The sequence below is a fragment of the Pan troglodytes genome, chromosome 6 (assembly GCF_028858775.2).
Source record: "Pan troglodytes isolate AG18354 chromosome 6, NHGRI_mPanTro3-v2.0_pri, whole genome shotgun sequence".
NCBI lineage: Eukaryota > Metazoa > Chordata > Mammalia > Primates > Hominidae > Pan > Pan troglodytes.
Genome location: NC_072404.2, coordinates 9737883 through 9756684, shown reverse-complemented (window position 1 = coordinate 9756684; position 18802 = coordinate 9737883). Strand labels below are relative to the sequence as shown.

At 42.3% G+C, this 18802-nt stretch overlaps 1 protein-coding gene, 1 long non-coding RNA gene and 1 pseudogene across 5 annotated transcripts in view; 1 reads left to right on the top strand and 2 right to left on the bottom strand.

Moving 5' to 3' along the window:
* Window positions 1-18802, bottom strand: part of SDK1 (sidekick cell adhesion molecule 1) — a 961868-nt gene that overhangs the window by 460203 nt on the left and 482863 nt on the right. The gene's annotated exons all lie outside the window — the stretch shown is intronic.
* Window positions 1998-14887, bottom strand: LOC134810400 (uncharacterized; annotated as a pseudogene).
* LOC107975683 (uncharacterized) lies at window positions 14963-17722 on the top strand. Its single transcript, XR_001719053.3, has 3 exons — window positions 14963-15303; window positions 15634-15747; window positions 16770-17722. It is a non-coding gene; the product is annotated as an uncharacterized LOC107975683 (long non-coding RNA).

Genomic DNA, 18802 nt, shown 5'->3' with positions numbered 1-18802 from the left:
GCTAATGTACAAAAACAGTAATGCAGAGAAACTGGAGCTCTCATATGTTGCTGAGAGAATAAAAAATAGTATAGCCACAATGGAAAATACTTTGGTAGTTTCTAAAAAGCCAAACATATACTTACATTCGACCCACCGATTATAATCCTGAACGTTCATCCCAGAGAAATGAAAATTTACATCTACACAAAAACCTGAATAGAAATGTTCATAGCAGCTTTATTTGTAACAACCAAAACCTTGGGATAAAACAAAAACAAAAACAACAACAAATGTTCCTCAATCGGTGAAGAGTTAAACCGCTACCTCCATTGCACAGAATCCGGCATCACAATAAAAAGAAACAAGCCATTGATACATGCAACTTGGATGGGTCTCAAGAGTATTAGGTTAAGTGGGGGGAAAAGCCAATCCCAAAAGGTCACCTAATGTAGGGTCCACTTACATAACATTCTCAAGATGAGAAAACTGTAGAGATGGAAAACAGATTAGCGGCTGCCAGGTTGGGAAGCTGCCAGGGAAGGTATGACAATTACAGGGCAGCACAAGGGGGATGGATGTCTGTGGTGACAGAACAGCTCTGTAGCACTTTTTTTTTTTTTGATATAGGGTCTCATTCTGTCCCCCAGGTTGGAGTGCAGCGGCATGATCATGGCCCACTGCAGCCTTGACCTCCCTGGCTCAAGTGATCCTCCCACCTCAGCCTGCTGAGTAGCTGGGCCTACAGGTGCGTGCCACCATGCCTGGCTAATTTTTATTTATTTATTTTTATTTTTTTAGAAATAAGGTCTTGGTATGTTGCCCAGGCCGGTCTTGAACTTCCAGGCTCAAGTGATCCTCCTCCCTCGGCCTCCCAAAGCGCTGGGATTATAGGCGTGAGACCAGCCCAGCACTGTATTGTGGTTGTATTGGTAGTTACACACATCTGCACATGTAGTACAATGACAAAGAACTACACACACACATTGTACTAGTGTCAATCTCCTGGTTTTGATATTGTACTACAGTGGTGTAAAATATAAACTTTGGGTGAAGGGTACATGGGACTTCTCTGAATAGTTTTTGCAACCTTCTGTGAATGTATAATTAAGTACAATTTCACAGTAAAAAGTTAAAAAGTAAAAGAGAACAGCTCTGCTAAAGAAAAGAAAAAGGAATACCCCTACTCAATCCACCAGAGCAGAAAGTCTAAACTAAAACTAACAAGCTATTTCATCCTCCAGCTGGTCAGCAGAGAGTTCTCACTGGAGTTTTCAGGGAGACACAAATGTTGGAGTTTGAGAATCGAATCACGAAACAGGGAGAACCACATGAAGACGGAGGTGAGAAAACCCAGAAGAGAGCTCCAAGTGCAAAGGCCCTGCAATGGGACAGGCTGGGCGTGTTCCAAGGGCCAAAGGAGGCCAAGGAAGCAAGAGGAGAAGGAACCGGACAGACAGAGATGCGAGCTGGGAGCAGCCACAGCGTCTGGAACTCACCAGGCCTTGCTCAGGGTCCTTATCAATAAGAAGGACTCATCATCAATCCATCCCTCCCAGGCCCTCCTTCCTGTTTTCATCAAACCTGATGATCTGGTTGCTCAACCCTTAAGGCTAAGGAGAGAGGATAATAGAGAGAGAGCACATTGACAATCTACAATGGTCATAAGTAAATTATATAAATGTAGCCGTAAGAACTCAGAATGCAAAGCTGAGGTCAGTTAGTGAATTTTTTAAAAAAGGATTAAACATTCAGGAGACTCTAGGGTCGTGAAACAGGGAATTCATGCTTTTAATTATAACCTTGCAATGACATTGGAAAGAGAATAAATTATATGCACTATGCTCCAAAGAGAAGTGAAGACATATTAGAAAAGTTTTCATTAACCCAACCACAAGGAATGGGGGAAAGGTTATATTGATGAAATATTATATTCAGCTATTTTTAAAACCCAGTTATATGAAATAGCTAATTACACAATAATGTCTCATAAATGAAATAGTGATGTGTCTTATTTAATCATCCGCATCTATGTCTTCCCTTGCTCAAAAACCGTCAGGTTGGTCTGGCTAGTTTAACTGTGCTTTGGAATATACTAGGAAAATAAAAGGAATTTGCCAAAAATTTCAATTTGTTGTGCAAATGTCTGAGTTCAGGACATTTCTGTTAGGGTGGGAAGGACAAAGGGTGTAAAAAAGTGTAAAAAAGAAAGTTAAAGAGTGTTCAACTAGAACCAAGAACTGTAACAAGGACAAGTCCACTAGGCCAAGACAAAAACTGGGCCAGGCTGCTGGTATACCCGGGCTTCCAACGCACCACAGTTTCTACAGGTCAATAAGCTATCTCAAAAGGTATGAAGGACTTTGGTCTTTTGATTCAGGGATTGGGTGTGTGTATATTTAGGAGTGATTCAGATGAAAAACTCTGAATCATTTGGTATGTGATGGCAGAGAAAACAGTACTTGACTTTAAAAAAATAAAAGACGGCAGCCGAGCGAGGCAGCTCACACCTGTAATCCCAGCACTTTGGGAAGCTGAGGCGGGTGGATCATGAGGTCAGGAGATCAAGAACATCCTGGTTAACCCGTCTCTACTAAAAATACAAAAAATTAGCCGGGTGTGGTGGTAGGCACCTGTAATCCAAGCTACTTGGAAGGCTGAGGCAGGAGAATCTCTTAAACCCAGGAGGCAGAAGTTGCACTGAGCCAAGATTGTGCCATTGCACTCCAGCCTGGGTGACAGAGTGAGACTCTGTCTCAATAAATAAGTAAGTAAGTAAGTAAAAGATGGCGATTAGTGTAGCTGAGCACACATCAGTCCGGGTAGAAATGCTCACCAATGAATAATGGGAACTAAGATCCTTACATGCCATTACTCCAGTGCCAGCTGGCTAAGAATTGAGAGAACAAGGGATTAAAAATAAGGAAATGGAAGTGTTGTGTTCCCCCATAATATTAGACACACAGGCTGGAAGCTTCCTAATACAGTATGGCAGGATATGAAATGCAAATCCTGCCCAACAGAAAGGTTGGAGACTGAGAGCCCAACCCACAACCCTGCTACAATCTCACCAAAAACATCTGTTTTATAAAATCACGTATACTTGAAGGTTATCATAGAACCTGCGTAGTAATCCAAACAGTAACAAAGTTCTGGGAAAGGAATATTTTTCCATCTCATGGAGACAAGGACCCAAAACTTCACCCAGGAGACAAAGAAAGAAAAGCATAGAATAAATTTTAAAAAAACCCATGAACTAAGTATTCACTTTACAGTAATTTAGTCAAATTTAGACATACAAATCAAAAGCACCTAGTTCCAAATTTAGCATTTGGAGGAGCAAGTAAACTCAGGCAAGGGTAGAGAGAAGTCACGAGCCCAGTATGGCAATTTTAGGATAAACGAGGTCTTTTTTTTTTTTTTTTTTTTTTTTTTTGAGATGGAGTCTCACTCTGTCGCCCAGGTTGGAGTGCAGTGGCGCGATTTTGGCTCACTGCAAACCCCGCCTCCCAGGTTCACGCCATTCTCCTGCCTCAGCCTCCCGAGTAGCTGGGACTACAGGTGCCCGCCACCACGCCTGGCTAATTTTTTGTATTTTTTAGTAGAGACGGGGTTTCACCATGTTAGCCAGGATGGTCTCGATCTCCTGACCTCGTGATCCACCTGCCTCGGCCTCCCAAACTGCTGGGATTACAGGTGTGAGCCACCGCGCCCGGCCAGGATAAACAGGGTCTAACATATTCATATGCCTTCAACACCGAGAAGCCTAAGTGAATAACTTAGAAGGGGCCTAAATGAGTAACTGGGAAAATGGAAAGAACATGCCACAATTTGAGATAGAAGAATTACTGGATCCTAAAGATACTATTTCTTTCCAGATTCAGTTGGAAGATTTAACACAATTTCAAAGGACATACCAACTGAATGTTCTGAAAATGAAAAATAAGTATTTTGAAGTTTATAAGAAGAAATAAAAAAGTAATAAAAAGGCCCAAGATTTTTTAAAGAGGAGAAGAAACATGAGGGACTTATTCTACTGGTTATCCAATGACATTAAATCCATACTATTACAAATAATGATTGAATAATAAATAATTGAAGGCGAAGAGACAAATCTTCCTTGCAGGAGAATTCAAATTAATAAATGTAGGAGAATGAGGGGAAGAGAAAAATGACCATTAGAAATCCACAGAAACAGTTACTGCAGGCAAGATCCACTGGTGAACGCTAAAATTAGTGGGCACAACTTCAAAGAAAAGCAGAGTATGTGCATAACCTCCAAGCATCTAAGCAAAATTTAATTAATTTTTTGTGGTGGTTTTAATGTGTGTCCACAAAGTCACTGACACTTCTCCCTCTAGTAGGAGGGGGCTTAACTACTCTCCCCTTGCATGTGGGCCGGGCTAAGAGACTTGCTTCTAAGAACAGAATGTGGAAAGGGAACAATACTGGCTGACACCGCCTTAGCCGAGTGACCACCCTGTCGCTGCCAGTGACAAGTCATGTTGATGCCAAGTGCCCTGAGATGATGAGTCAGCTTGATCGTGAGAAAACATCAGACAAGTCCAAATCGAGGGACGTTTTAAAAAGCAATGGGTCAGCACTCATCAAGAGTGTCAAGTTTGGCCGGGTGCAGTGGTTCACACCTGTAATCCCAGCACTTTGGGAGGCCAAGGTGGGCAGATCACTAGGTCAGGAGATCAAGACCATCATGGCTAACACGGTGAAACCCTGTCTCTACTAAAAACACAAAAAATTAGCCGGGCGTGGTGGCGGGCGCCTGTAGTCCCAGCTACTCGGGAGGCTGAGGCAGGAGAATGGTGTGAACCCAGGAGGCAGAGCTTGCAGTGAGCCGAGATCACGCCACTGCACTCCAGCCTGGGCAAAAGAGACAGACTCTGTCTCAAAAAAAAAAAAAAAAAGAAAAAAAGAGCGCCAAGGTCATGGAAGACAAGGTCACAGATTGGAGAAGTCTACAGAGACATGGTGACTAAATGAAACACGGGAGTGCAGAAAGGATCCCAGAACAGGAAAAGATAATTAGGAAAAAAAACTGGAAAAAAGGCTCTAGTAAATGGTACTGCACCAATGCAAATTTCTTAGTTTTGACGAATGGACTAGGGTCATGTAAGATGTTAACATTACAGAAATCTGGGTGAAGGGAATACCAGAACTCTCTTGCAACTCTTTTATAAGTCTCAAGTTATTTCAACATAAAAAAGTGATTTGAATGATCTCAAAAGCAACAACAAAAAGTTGACATCTGTACAGAAAAGTGAGCTGAAAGACCATAGTGGATATAAATCATTAATATATAATAAAGGAAGAGCTAGAAATCAATAGGAGAGAACCAGATAATTCTGAAAACATCAAGGAAACATTCACTAGCCATTAAAAAAATTTAGATCCTTAACTCATGCCATACAGCAAAATAAAATTCCAGGGGGCTGTTCCAAAGGAAAAGAAATTGTGGAAAAACTTCATCAATTATGACATACATAGCATGGGAGATTATACATATTTAAAAGAATAAATTAGATCTATGTAAATGGGGTTCCATGATTTTTTGTAGTATTAAGTATGAAAAGATAGAGTAAAGCATATAAAATATGATCTAATTTTTTAAAACATTGGCAATAAAAACTGTGTGTGTGTGTGTGTGTCTGTGTGTGTGTATACACACCCCTCTTGTACATGTACATGGCTGTATGGGGCTAAATGACTATACAGAAAAATAAGAAAATATACATTAGGTTATTTATATATGTGGAGGGAAAGAGAAAAAAAGAAAAGGTGAAAGAAGCGAAAAGGGAAAACAGGAAAAGATGAACCTTTTTAAAAGGTGTATATGGGACGGGTGTGGCAGCTCACACCTATAATCCCAGCACTTTGGGAGGCCGAGGCAGGAGGAATGCTTGGGGCTAGGGGTTAGAGACCCCATCTCTACGAAAATTTAAAAACTAGCCAGGTACAATGGCACACATCTGTAGTCCCAGGTACTTGGGAGACTGAGGCAGTAGGATCACTTGAGGCCAGGAGGTCAAGGCTGCAGTGAGCTATGACTGCACCACTGCACTCTAGAGCCCGGGAGACAGAGCAAGACCCTGTCTCTAAAGAAAAAAAAAAAAAAAAAAAAGAAAGAAAGAAAGAAAAAGAAAAGGAAAAAAAAGAAAATATATGATCACATTTATGTGTATCTAAAATAAAACTTAGTTAAGTATATATCTAATTGCTACATTTGAACTTACTTTCTAAATGTAAAATTTATGTAATATACTTGACTATATAACATTGATAACTTTAGTCTCTTTAAAAAACAAGAAAACTGAAAGTCCAATGGGCAAAAATGTGTACAGCAAACAACACATTCATTTAAAATTAAAAATGAATAATACATATTTGAAAAATACTCAGCCTTAATAATCAAAAGAAACAAATCAAAAACAATGAAAGCCATTTTTGTTATCAAACCTGGGGGCAGCCAAAGGAACCCAGTGCCCGGAGATGTTGGCTTGAACCAAGGTGGTCATGAGGGAGATGGTAAGAAGTGGTTGTGCCTGGCTATGTATTGAAAGTGGAGCCGGCAGGTGGGGTCCTGGAATGGGTTGTAGGCTGGGGGAGAGAGGGGCGTTACTGATGAATGGGACCAGCACTACTCTGGGCAGGGAATGTGCAGGGGCCGCCCTGCCCTTGAGGAGCTCTGCTTCCAGCAAAGGGAAGCAACAGCGAAACAGCTTCAGAGTATCATTCTGAGATCCACTGCTATGCCCTTTACCTTCCTGATTAAGAAATTCTTTCTCACAGCCAAAGAAACCTCTCCATTTCTATTTAAGCCCCTTCCATTTCCTCTGACCATCCGTGGACACGGAGGATAAATGCTTTAGCATAGCTTTCACTTATACTTAAAGACCGCATTACATTAGTCTTGCCTTTATTAACCTACACAAACTCAATTCTCCCTTTCATTTTGCAGAACTGTTTTCTATCACTTTAATCATTATTTCTTCCTCTTCAACACATCACAAGAGGCTGAACCTATGCCTGTAAGCAAATCAAGACAGCCAAAGAAAGAGAAAGACTACACAGAATTGTCGAACTCCAGAGCAGGCTGGTTGAGCTCAAAAAACAGTCTACGATTTTTAAAGCCAAAGATTATGAATCTATTTCTTATCACTCTCATGATGTCTGTGTGTGCATCTGATCATGAATCATTACCTTCCCAGAAACACATTTTATGAGAGCCAAAGTTTAGATTTATTGCCCTCACTGATATTATTCTGAGCATAATCAGTCAATTTCACAGATTTTTACTACTTGACTCGAAGTAGAATACAAATGGGTATAAACCCATTCTTGTGACTTTATTGTATAACTGTATAATATGGGAAGAACACCAAATACTTTCAGAGTTGATGCTTCAGAAAGGGCACATTTTAAGTCAGGTATCTGTCCTCAATCTAACGTGATGGGTTCTAATACATCAGTGTCACTTTTCAATTTAACATAATCTAACTCTTCACGATAAATAAGAAAGAGAATGCCAGCTGGAAGACAGGCATTTAACAGCCAGATACAGTGAGGGGTAAAAGGAAAATTTCCACGAGCGCAGCCAATCCTCCTAGCTTTGCTCTTTAAAGTCACCAAGATTCCTTTCAGAGCCCATTTCTGAAGGAGTTCTGTGCACTTTATATTTGCTTCCAGACTCTCAAATGCCTTTCTCTGTAATATAAATGATCTACAAGGCCTGAATCAGACTCCTTCCAGCAATACTGCAGGAGGTGCCAGGGTGTACTGAAAGCCAAGTCTCGTGGGGCCTGCCATGCCAAGTGGCATTAATTTACAAGACACCCTATCCAACATGTCTCCAAGGGGGAAAAAAAATCACAGCCACAGCACATGGTCCCATCTAAGTATCATGTAAAACAGACATGTCTGAGTCCTAACACATGTCGTCTAGTGTGCTAGGGAAACTTGACGTGGTTAAAAGATTTTAGAGTCAGTTGTGCCACTAACCATGGACAAGCTACTTGCCCTCACTGAGGCTCTGTCACCCTGAGAACAGGAAGAACGATGCCTTGCAGGAGTGCTGCAAGAAAGAAAGGGAGCGACATCTGCAAAGTTTCTAGCAGAGTGCCTGGCACAGAGTTCGTCCTTAATACTGTAACAGAAACAACAATATGAATAGGGATCTTTTTTTTAAAATAAAAAGCTCATTAATATTTTCTTAAAGGCCAAGTTTAGTGTCCAAAAATTCACGAAGGGCAAGAGACAGAGGATCTAGAACAGATGTCTTCAGGGCCAATGAAATGGAGGAAAGAGGATGATGTCCACGTAGAGCATGGATGCATCCTGTGTTGATCCATTTTCTGTTTCTGAAATTGGGTGATCTATACAGAAAATGAATGTATATCTTACAGTTATGGGGTCTGAGAAGTCCAAGGTCGAGGGACTATATCTGGGGAGGGCCTTCTTGCTGTGAGGACTCTGCAGAATCCAGGCAGTAGAGGGCCTGACATGGCAAGGGGGTTGAGGGTGCGAACTCAGGTCCCTCTTCCTCTTCTTACAAAGCCATTGGTCTCACTCCCATGATAACCATTAATCCATGAACCCATTATTCCATTAATCCATGAGCCTTCATGACCCAGTCACTTCTTAAGAGCCCCACATATCAATACTGCCACATTGGGGATTAGGTTTCCATATCAGATTCAGAGGGAATAAACATTCAAACCACAGCATGTCCCAAAGCTATGCCCTTGCCATATATGCCTTTTTTTCTTCCTATTTTTAAAATCATTATAAAAATTTAAAAAGAAGCTAAAAGGGGAATGTTAAATAGCAAGTTCAGGTCAGTGTCTGTGTCTTGAGGGACAGGAGATGTGGGAAGAGACATTCAGCCATGCTGCTGATCTTTTACACCTTCAAGGGGTCAGCTGGGTATGTCCACATTCACGCCATTCTCCTTTACACTTGCTTTGCATATCTGAAATACTTCATGATACTTTTTTTTAAAAAGGTAAAATCATAAAATATAAAACAGATTCAAAGAGTGTATTCAATTGTATAAAGATAGCATGCTTCTTAAAGATGAAACATACTTGGCATGTGGTAAGTCTGAGGGCAGCCGACTACTAGGATGTGGGGGTTGGAGGTGCCCTTAGAACAAAAGGCCTTCAGTAGCAGAGGATTTTCACATTCCCCAGAACAGGGCAGGGAGCACCCTGCTCCCAGACACCAATGAGGTCCTCATCAGGCTTAGGTAGATCCACCTACATCTTCCAAGGTAACTGCCATTGTGCAGAAATATGGCTCTCCACCCCCACCCCTGCGTAAGTCCACTCCCTTTCTGTGATGCCAGAATAACCACACTCACTGCCATTAAAAAATCCAGTACTGCGAATGTGGACACTCCATTTACACTTTAAACCTTGCTTCCAACAGCTCAGTAAGTGGCAGAGGAGTGGAAGGTTTAGAAAGATACAGTTTGTAGCTTCCCAAATCTAAAGAAAAAACAAGATTGCTTAGTTGCTGACAACAGCTATAGAATCGACACAAGAAGGATACAAAAGCTGTAAAGGGCAGAGGATCACGGGTCCACTTAAAAGTTTGCACTAAGAAAGAAACCTGAAGACTATCTAAGGCACAAGGAAGCCTTTCATGAGCTGAAAGCCACCGTCATTGTGCACTGAAATATTCAGCGTTTGTCACGTCAATCGCTGGGCAGGATTTTCTTGTAGAGCATAAAGAACTTCAAATACATAGCTTTTCTATCCATGAAGAATACAACTTAGGCAGAGCTGATTATTAATAATAATCAGGTCTTTTCAAAGAGGAATGGAAGACAAGATTTAAAGCTGAGTAAATGAATCATTGACAGGATCTTTTAATACTGGAAATTTGCCTTCAAATTTAGAAATGTAATGTCTTTTACAGAAACAGACCAAAATATTAAAATTATAACCCTTACATGGAAATATAACTTTTTAAAGGGACATTTGGGTAGGTATTTTTCATAACAGCACATCACTCTTCTTAATAGTACTAATTTTTGTCATTGTCCCATTTGTAGGATCTAAAATCCTTTGACCTTTTTTCCATTAGCTCCTACACAATTCTCAGTATCATTGTGAAATGAATCTTTTCCTCCCCCTTATGTGAAAGGCTTGAGTTATTACAAAGTTAACATTTCACTGTTCCAAAGCAGAACTGAATGCACTCATTAAGCTTTCTATGTTAAAACGCCAGTGCTAGAGGAAGGTTATGGGGACTGTAGGCAGGAACCATCAATGGTCCTGATGTTAAGTCAACAAGCTCAAGAGTGAGAGGTACAGAGAAGCAAATGGGTTGGATGGATGGGTGGATGGGAGACTGGAGGGGGAGGGGGTAGTAGTTGGATGGATGTATGGACAGACGGATGGATGGATGGATGGATGGATGGGAGACTGCAGGAGGAGGGGGTAGTAGTTAGATGGATGGATGGACAGATGGATGGATGGATGGATGGGAGGGAGAAAGGGAGAGAAGGCAATATTCAGGCACCTGATGACAGTGGGTTAGAGAGTGAGAGCATAAAAGCCTGATTTGCATTATTCGCTTATTCATCAACTAACATGAATGACACAGGTTAGTTTTCTGCTGGGTCTGCCTGGGCAGGGGAACAGTGAATATAAAGTTATATAAGTCACGGTGCATGCCCTCAAGAACGTAGAACTTAGGAAAACAACAAAATTAATTATCTAATGTTCACTAGAAATGATGGAAGAAGAAAGAGAAGAGGAAAGCAAAGAGGGAGGAGGAAAGGCACATGCAGTTGAGTCTGTGGTGAAGGGGTGAAGGGGTTCAGGACCCGTGGCCTCAGGCAATTGCAGGTCAGGATCTGGACATTTTAGGGCATGGAAGTCGGGGGCTGGAATGGTCTGGAGCCAGGCAGTTCTGAGAGGCCCAGTTTAAGGTCAATGCAAGGGTTTTTTTTTGTTATTTTGTTTTGTTTTTTAGGAAGGGGGTCTCGTCCTGTTGCCCAGGCGGGAGTGCAGTGGTGCACTCATAACTCACTGCAGCCTTGAACTCCCGGGTTCAAGCAATCCTCATGCCTCAGCCTCTTGAGTAGCTGGGACTACAGGCATGAACCACTACATCTGCCTAATTTTTTTTTGCATTTTTTGGAAAGACAAACTCTCCCTGTGTTGCCCAGGCTGGTTTCAAACTCCTGGGCTCAGGTGACCCTCCCGCTTCACCCTCCCTAAGCGCTGAGATTACATGCATGAGCCACCACGCCTGACTCCATGCAAGTGTCAAAGCAATGCCAGGTACTGAGGAGCTTTGTTCCATATCTGGCCAAAAGACCCAGAAAAGAATGGCATCCATAGAGCACTCTCCAGACAGATCACCCTTGATTAAGGTCAATTTCACCAACTGATTCTCCTTTCAGAGACAGGAAATTGGATCCCGCTGAGTAGGCACCTGTTGTGAGCCCACTCATCCTTCTCCAATCGTCCTCCCCACCCAAGGGAGCAAGTGGTACCATCCCACTCGGTCTCCGCCTGGGTACTGAGGGGGTGAAGGCCAGGCAGCAACCACATCGGCAGCCGCATCCCTCAGGATGGCAGCCTCTGCAGCATCGTGCTATTTTGGGCTCATGACTGATGACCCTGAGGGAACCTTAGAATGACCATCTGCCACGAAGTCAGTCTTTCCTTATGCTCACACCATGATGAGCTGGTCCATATGACATGGCTTCTGCCTCAGCTTCTTGTAAAATATGGAGCCCCGATACCTAAATAATTCAAAACAGTTCCCAAAGATTAAATCTGTTTCCACAACTCCTACTCACTGGCTGTAGTTCCACGAGGCGGATTGATCTAGTCCAGCACAATGTTGCTAGGTTACACTCCTCTTCACCTAAGCTCAGGTTTTGCCTGCCATCTCAGCCCTTAATGGTACAGGTGTTTTTTTTTGTTTGTTTTTAAACTACCACTTATGTAATATTTACTACATACCAGTCACTGTTCTAAGAGCTTTAAGAGTATTAAATAATTTCTGTAACTCCCCAGGAACTAGGCACTGCTGTTAGATCCAATTTACCGATGAGGACACTGAAGCACAGAGAGGTTAAGTAACTTGCCCAAGGTCACACAGCAAGTGAGTGACGGAGCTGTGATTCAAACCAAGCAGGGTGGCTACCTCTTTGATTACTGTCAAGTTAATTTCTACACACTTTAGCTTCTGCCCCCAAAATGAATATTCCCCTGTCCCAACCTCCCTAGCCCCAAGTTCCACGGCCCAAAAGCAACCACTACCAGACTTGGTTTTGTGTGTGTGTTTTTTGCGACAGGTTCACTCTTGTTTCCCAGGCAATAGCATGATCTCAGCTCACTGTAACCTCTGCCTCCCGGGTTCAAGCAATTCTCCTGCCTCAGTCTCCCGAGCAGCTGGGATCACAGGCATGCGTCACCATGCCCAGATAATTTTGTATTTTTAGTGAGATGGGGTTTCACCATGTTGGTCAGGGTTATCTCGAACTCCCGTCCTCAAGTGATCCACCCACCTCAGCCTCCCAAAGTGCTGGGATTACAGGTGTGACCACCACGCCTGGCTGACTGTTAGACTTTTTAACCATGTGATCTGGTATTTGCCTCTGTGTGGGCCATTCACTTCTGATTTCTCAGCTCCAAACCCACCTTTCCACACTATTCTCTGCAGACTGGTTTTGCAGGCCCCTTTGCCAGCTGGCTCCTCGTTAGAACCTGCCATTGAGCAGCCACAGGAGACTGGAGGGCGGGAAAAGGGAGAGGGGCTTTACCATGTGTTAAATCCCTCTGTTGAAACACCTAGTATAGTTTCTGTTTTCAGATATAAATATCTGAAAGTCCTCTCTCTGAACCCATTCCATTTCTTCAGAGACAGCCCCCTGGCTTCTAAACTGTGACATAAACATCAGTTGCTGGTGTCTGAGGAAGGACAGCAGAAAATAGGATAGTGGCCCCACCATTCAGTCTGCAGACTTCTCCTCTCAGGTCCTCACCTCCCACTCTGCTACACCTGGCATTTGGACTACGGGGTCTTTCTCAACTTCTCCGCTGAATAACTATTTGGTCCTGGGGAAGGGGGAGAGGTGGTGGCAGGAAATGGTGCAGAGTTAGCTGGCGACCATGCTGTGTGTAAACTTCCCACCACTCCTGCCACTTGCCCCCAACCCGCCCCCCACCCCCCCACACAGCCTGTCCTCGAGCCTGTCCAGGGTGCGCGGGTAAACTGATCTGCAGGCTCTCTGACTGCAACAGTCCCCGTTCCGCTGGTCAGCTCCTGTGTCTCCAAGTGCTTTCTATCCTGCAAAGGTCTCACAAGCCATCTCATCTACAGCCTCCTGCTGCCTCCTCTCCAATCCCTTTTCCCTCGTACCTCACACTTGATCTTCTTGTCTTTCTATCATCTTCGTGGGGTTTCAGGAGGAAGAGATGATATAAGTGTAGAGTTAATGCTCCATGTTTGATCAGAAGTTGGATGATACGTTTTTCCAACCTGTCACCACTTTTCTTTTTTAATTCCCAAAGTATATACACGTGACCAATGTTTCTAAAATAACCTAACACGAAAAGTCCCATTAAAATAACTAATTTTAAGAAGGGTTGCTTAGGAACACTTATTTATATCTGTAAAGTAGCAAAAGCAGTTACAGGCTGGGCGGAGTGGCTCACGCCTGTAATCCCAGCACTTTGGGAGGCCGAGGCGAGTGGATCACCTGAGGTCGGGGGTTGGAGACCAGCCTGACCAACATGGAGAAGCCCTATCTCTACTAAAAATACAAAAAGTAGCCGGGCATGGTGGCGCATGCCTGTAATCCCAGCTACTTGGGAGGCTGAGGCAGGAGAATCGCTTGAACCTGGGAGGTGGAGGTTGCGGTGAGCTGAGATCGTGCCATTGCACTCCAGCCTGGGTAACCGGAGTGAAACTCCGTCCAAAAAAAAAAGCAGCTACAAGTGGAATTACTTTCCCCAGTTACTGGCCTTCCCTAGGGTCAATCTATTTCATTCTTTCAGGCTGTATTCTTGAAAAACAGTATTATCATATCTTGTATATGGTCAAGCTCTCCTCCCTCAGAAAGGAGCTTGTCAGCTGTGGCACTTGTGCCAACCAATGACAACCCATGCTCAGGAAACAGAGAGGAGCCCCCGTAAACAGTTCTATTCTACATCTAAATCCCACCCCATGCCCAGGTCTTCTTCTCAGGACTGAGCAGGAGACTCACGCAGCCTACAGGCTCAGCCCTGAATTCTGTCTCCTCTCTCGGAACTGGGAGAGGCAAGGGCGAATAATGCTTTTTGAGGGACCTTTGGGTAGCACTGCTTGACACACCACACAAATGACTTAAAGCAAGCTTGCCCAACCCGCGGACTGCTTTGAACACAGCCCAACACAAATTCATAAACTTAATTAAAACATTATGAGATTTTTTTCCTAGCACATCAGCCATCGGTAGTGTTAGTATATTTTATGTGTGGTCCAAGACAATTCTTTTTCCAACATGGCCCAGGGAAGCCAAAAGATTGGACACCCCTGACCAAAAGGTGTAGGAACCATGGCATCAGAATCACACAGCATGCAGAATTCTAATAGGACATGTGATTTCTTTGCCTTCGGGAGATAATTCCACTTCAAATGCAGACTGGGTGGGAGATATTCACAGACAGACTTGTTCTACCCCACCTTATCCCCTCTGCACAGACTCTCCGGCCTGGCAGAAGCTAGAAAGCACGAGACTGCATTTCTCAGACTCCTTGTGGAGTTTCACACACTGACCGCACACCCTGTTATGGGCGATGGAGGGAGACGCAAGGTGACACCAGGTTTCTGCTGTTCTGACAAGCACGCGTATGAGGGTGTCTGGTGTCCGGCAGCAGTAGCCACTCATGACTGTTGAGAGGCGGGGACACTGCTGAAGAAGCTGGTGCCCGAGCACTCTCTCCCGGAGCCAGTGGGTGCAGAGTGGCTTCCTGCTTCAATCGAAGCAGAGGGAGTGAGGTCCCAGGCCGGGAGGTGGGGCTGCAGCTTTGAGACTGTCCACTCCCCGGAGCACACGAGCTGTTTGGCACGATTCTCAGAGTCACTTCCAAGAGCCTGCCCTCCGGTCCTCCCACGGGCTCTCTAAGAAACTAACTCTCCTATTCAGTTCCTTTCTCTTCAGACTTCTGAGAGTGGCTTCTGTGCAACCGCATGTGACACTGACAGCCATACAAACTCCAGCGGTCCTGAGGTAGAAGGGCCCCAATGAAACCACGTCTTATGTTGAAATGCTTTCATGCAGGACTTCACAAAGCTACAGAACAGGTGAGGGACAGCAGAGAGAGTTGACTTGCTACACTTCTGCCATGCAGGTCAACTTCAGAGAGTTTTTTACAGAGCATCTCTGAGTTAACTGTTTTCTGATGACCTGGCCAGTATTTTATAAGGAAAGGACAGGTAGGGCTCGGGCCAGCTGAAAAAAACAAAAAGGAATGGTCTTCCAGAGGAATGATACTTCGTATTTATAAAATGGTACTTTAGGAATCACTTAGACACAGAAATTGAGGAGAAGGGATTTTTTTTTTTTTAACCAATGCCATTAGTTTTTCTAGAATTGCTCTCAGTTCCTGTTGGTATTTACCTCTTTTTACACAGGTTCATCTCTAGGGTAAGCTCAAATGGGAGGAACACAGCGTGTGCACAAGGCTCCAGTGTGATCAGCTGCATCATGTTGCTACGCTCTGTCACCTTTGCTTTTCTGCAAATGAAGTAAGTATTTTCTTTGTGTTTTCCTGAGTTAATCAGAGTTTAGATGCTTATGTATAGAAAAAATAATTTTGTCAATTATAATTATCTTTCAAACAACGTCAGGTAATTAGGTGGGAAAAAGGAGAAAGACTAACGGCAATAGTCCACTGAGAAAAGTTTTCTGTATGGGAGTGTGTGTGTGTGTGTGTGTGTGTGTGTGTGTGTGTGTGTGATTTCAATACTAAGTCTTTTCTGGAATAAAGAATTTTAATGATACGAATATATTGTCAAGTCTCATTTCCTATTTCCAACCTGAAAACAAAAACAATGTTTATGTCAACCACCATTAAAGTGTATGGGGAAAGATGTCTATTGATTCTGCTTGTCAGAGTAAGAGAACAATGTTTATACTCTATTTCTTCTATTTGCTTTGATATCTGAAAAAGATGAGGTGGACCTCCAGTAATATGACTTTTATATGGATTAGTGTGTTGGTGGGGGTGTGGGGGAGCTGGAGGAGCCAAAGGGAGTTGTAGGGTGCCAGCTGTAGAGTAGTACTACCGAGGTGTACTCCCCAAAACTTGTTTTAAAAAGGAAAACTGTAAAGCACAGGCACAGGTAACAGTTAAATCACACCTCTTTTCTCCCTCTAGCCCTAACACAAACATCCATTGCATCAGCGAGAAAAAGACCAGAGAATGTACTCACTGTGTAAAAATTCATCGGTATTAAGGCAAATAGGCTGTGCTGTATTTCAGTCCATTCACTGAGACACAGAAATAATTTGATTAATCAGAAGACATCCAGTGCTGTTCTTTGCATTTTTGTCTGTATCCTTGTACATGGAGAGGCTTATAAGAGTATTAACTATAACCTTCTCTCTCATTATTTGTTTCACAATGTATGACCGTTGCTAGGCTAGGATTTAAGGTCCTGAACACAAAACTATCTGGTATGTTTTTTAGGTGAGAAAGAGGAGAAAAGCTACAAAATGCCCTGTAGGAAGTCTATTTCAATTAATATCACGTATTCCTCTACTCTAGGGTGAGGATTCACTAGAAAGCTGTGTTTAACTCTGCAACAAGTGGAAAACAGAGATTACTGATTATGCAGGAAGATAATAACTACAAAACAGGGCTGCACTTTAAGTCATCCAAGACATGCTTCTGTCCAGTATATAAATGCTTTTGACAAGGATGGAAGAAAGAAGGGAAAGAGTAAAAGAGAGAAATTAACAGACAGAACCCAAAAGAAAGAGAACAAACAAGGAGGACTTAAGGAGAGCACTTTCGCTCTCTCTACTTCACTGCAATCCCAGCTTCTATGTTCAAAGAGACCACATTTGTGTTACCTACATGACCACAACTGCATTATATGACAAATCCAGAAAACAAGATGCATGACCTAATAAAAGCAAGCAATCGCTAAAACTGTTAATTTGAAATAAAGACCACATTTGCTTAAGGAATATTTCTCTCACTATTTTGCACGGGGGAAAAAAGATAAATTCACATTTTACAGGATGGTGATGTGACTGACAGCAGAAGCAACAACTCTCAATCAAGATCTGCATTTGTCATACTTGGGACCTTTTTAAGAGGCTGTCTCCTCTTTCCTCACACTCACACTCTGAGCTTAGAAGTCTTATAATCATGAGCAAGTGTATTTTTTTAAATTAAATGCCTAAATTTACTAAGTAATTTCCCAGATATGTTCAAATTTCTTCCCCCTTTCCATCCAGTAGACAGTTACTTATAAAGCATTTACACCAATAGTCTGTTAAGAAAATAATTATTTAATTTGTAATGTTTTCTTATATTTTGTCTTCTGTTTTCACATGTCCTAAGCAGTCCAGCCTCCACTTTTTAAAATCTTTGAAAATACTTCTTAATTGTAAATTGACAATTCACAATTGCATAAATGTATGGGGTACAAAGTAATGTTATGATTGATTAATAAAATGTGGAATAATTAAATCAATCTCGTTAACATATCCATCAGCTCACATATTTAATGATTCTTATGGTGAGAACTTTTAAAATTTACTCTCAGACATTTTGAAGTGTACAATTCTCTATTATTAACTATATTCACCATGCTCAGCAACAAAACTAAAAAAAAATTCCTCTTGCCTGAGATTTTTTAACTCTTGGACCATCACCTCCCTATTCCCCCCACCCTCCAGCCTTGATAACCATTATTTTACTCTCTGCTGCTATGAGTTATTGTTTCAGATTCACAGATGAGTGAGATTGTGTGATATTTGTCTTTCTGTGCCTGGCTTCTCCCACTGAGGATAACGTTCTCTGATTCCATCCATGCTGCTGCAAATGAAAGCATTTCCTTCATTTTTAAGGATGAATAGTATTCCATTACGTGTAAGTACCACGTTTTCTTTACCCAGTTATCTGCTGATGGACTCTTAGGTTGATTCCACAGCTCAGCTACTGTGAATAATGCTGCAGTGAACATTGGTGTGCACACATGTCTTCAACACACTGATTTCAAATCTTTTCGGTAAATGCCCAGAGGTGGGATTGCCAGATCATATGGCAGTTCTATTTTTCATTTTTTTTGAGGAATCTCCACACAGTTTTCCACAATGGCTGCACTAATTTACATTTCCACCAACAGGGTTCCCTTTCCTTCACATCCTGGCCAACACATGTTATACTGTCTTTCTGAAAACAGCTATTCTGACAGGTGTGAGATGTAGTTTCTCATTGTGATTCCAATTTGCATTTCCTTAGTGATTTCTGATGTGACCATTTCTTCATGTATCTGTCAGCCATTTGTATGTCTTCTTTTGAGAAATGTCTATTCCAGTCCCTTGTCCATTTTTTTAATTAGAATTTTTTGTATTCTTTCTATTGAGTTGTTTGAGCTTCTTATATATTTTGGATATTAACCCCTTATCCAAAGTATGGTTTCTAAATATTTTTTCTTACTCTGTAGATTAGTTTTATAGTTTCTCATCTTATATTTAAGACTTTAATCCATTTTGAGTTGATTTTTATATTAATATATGGTGTAAAGTAAGAATCTAACTTCATTCTTTTGTGTATGGATATCTACT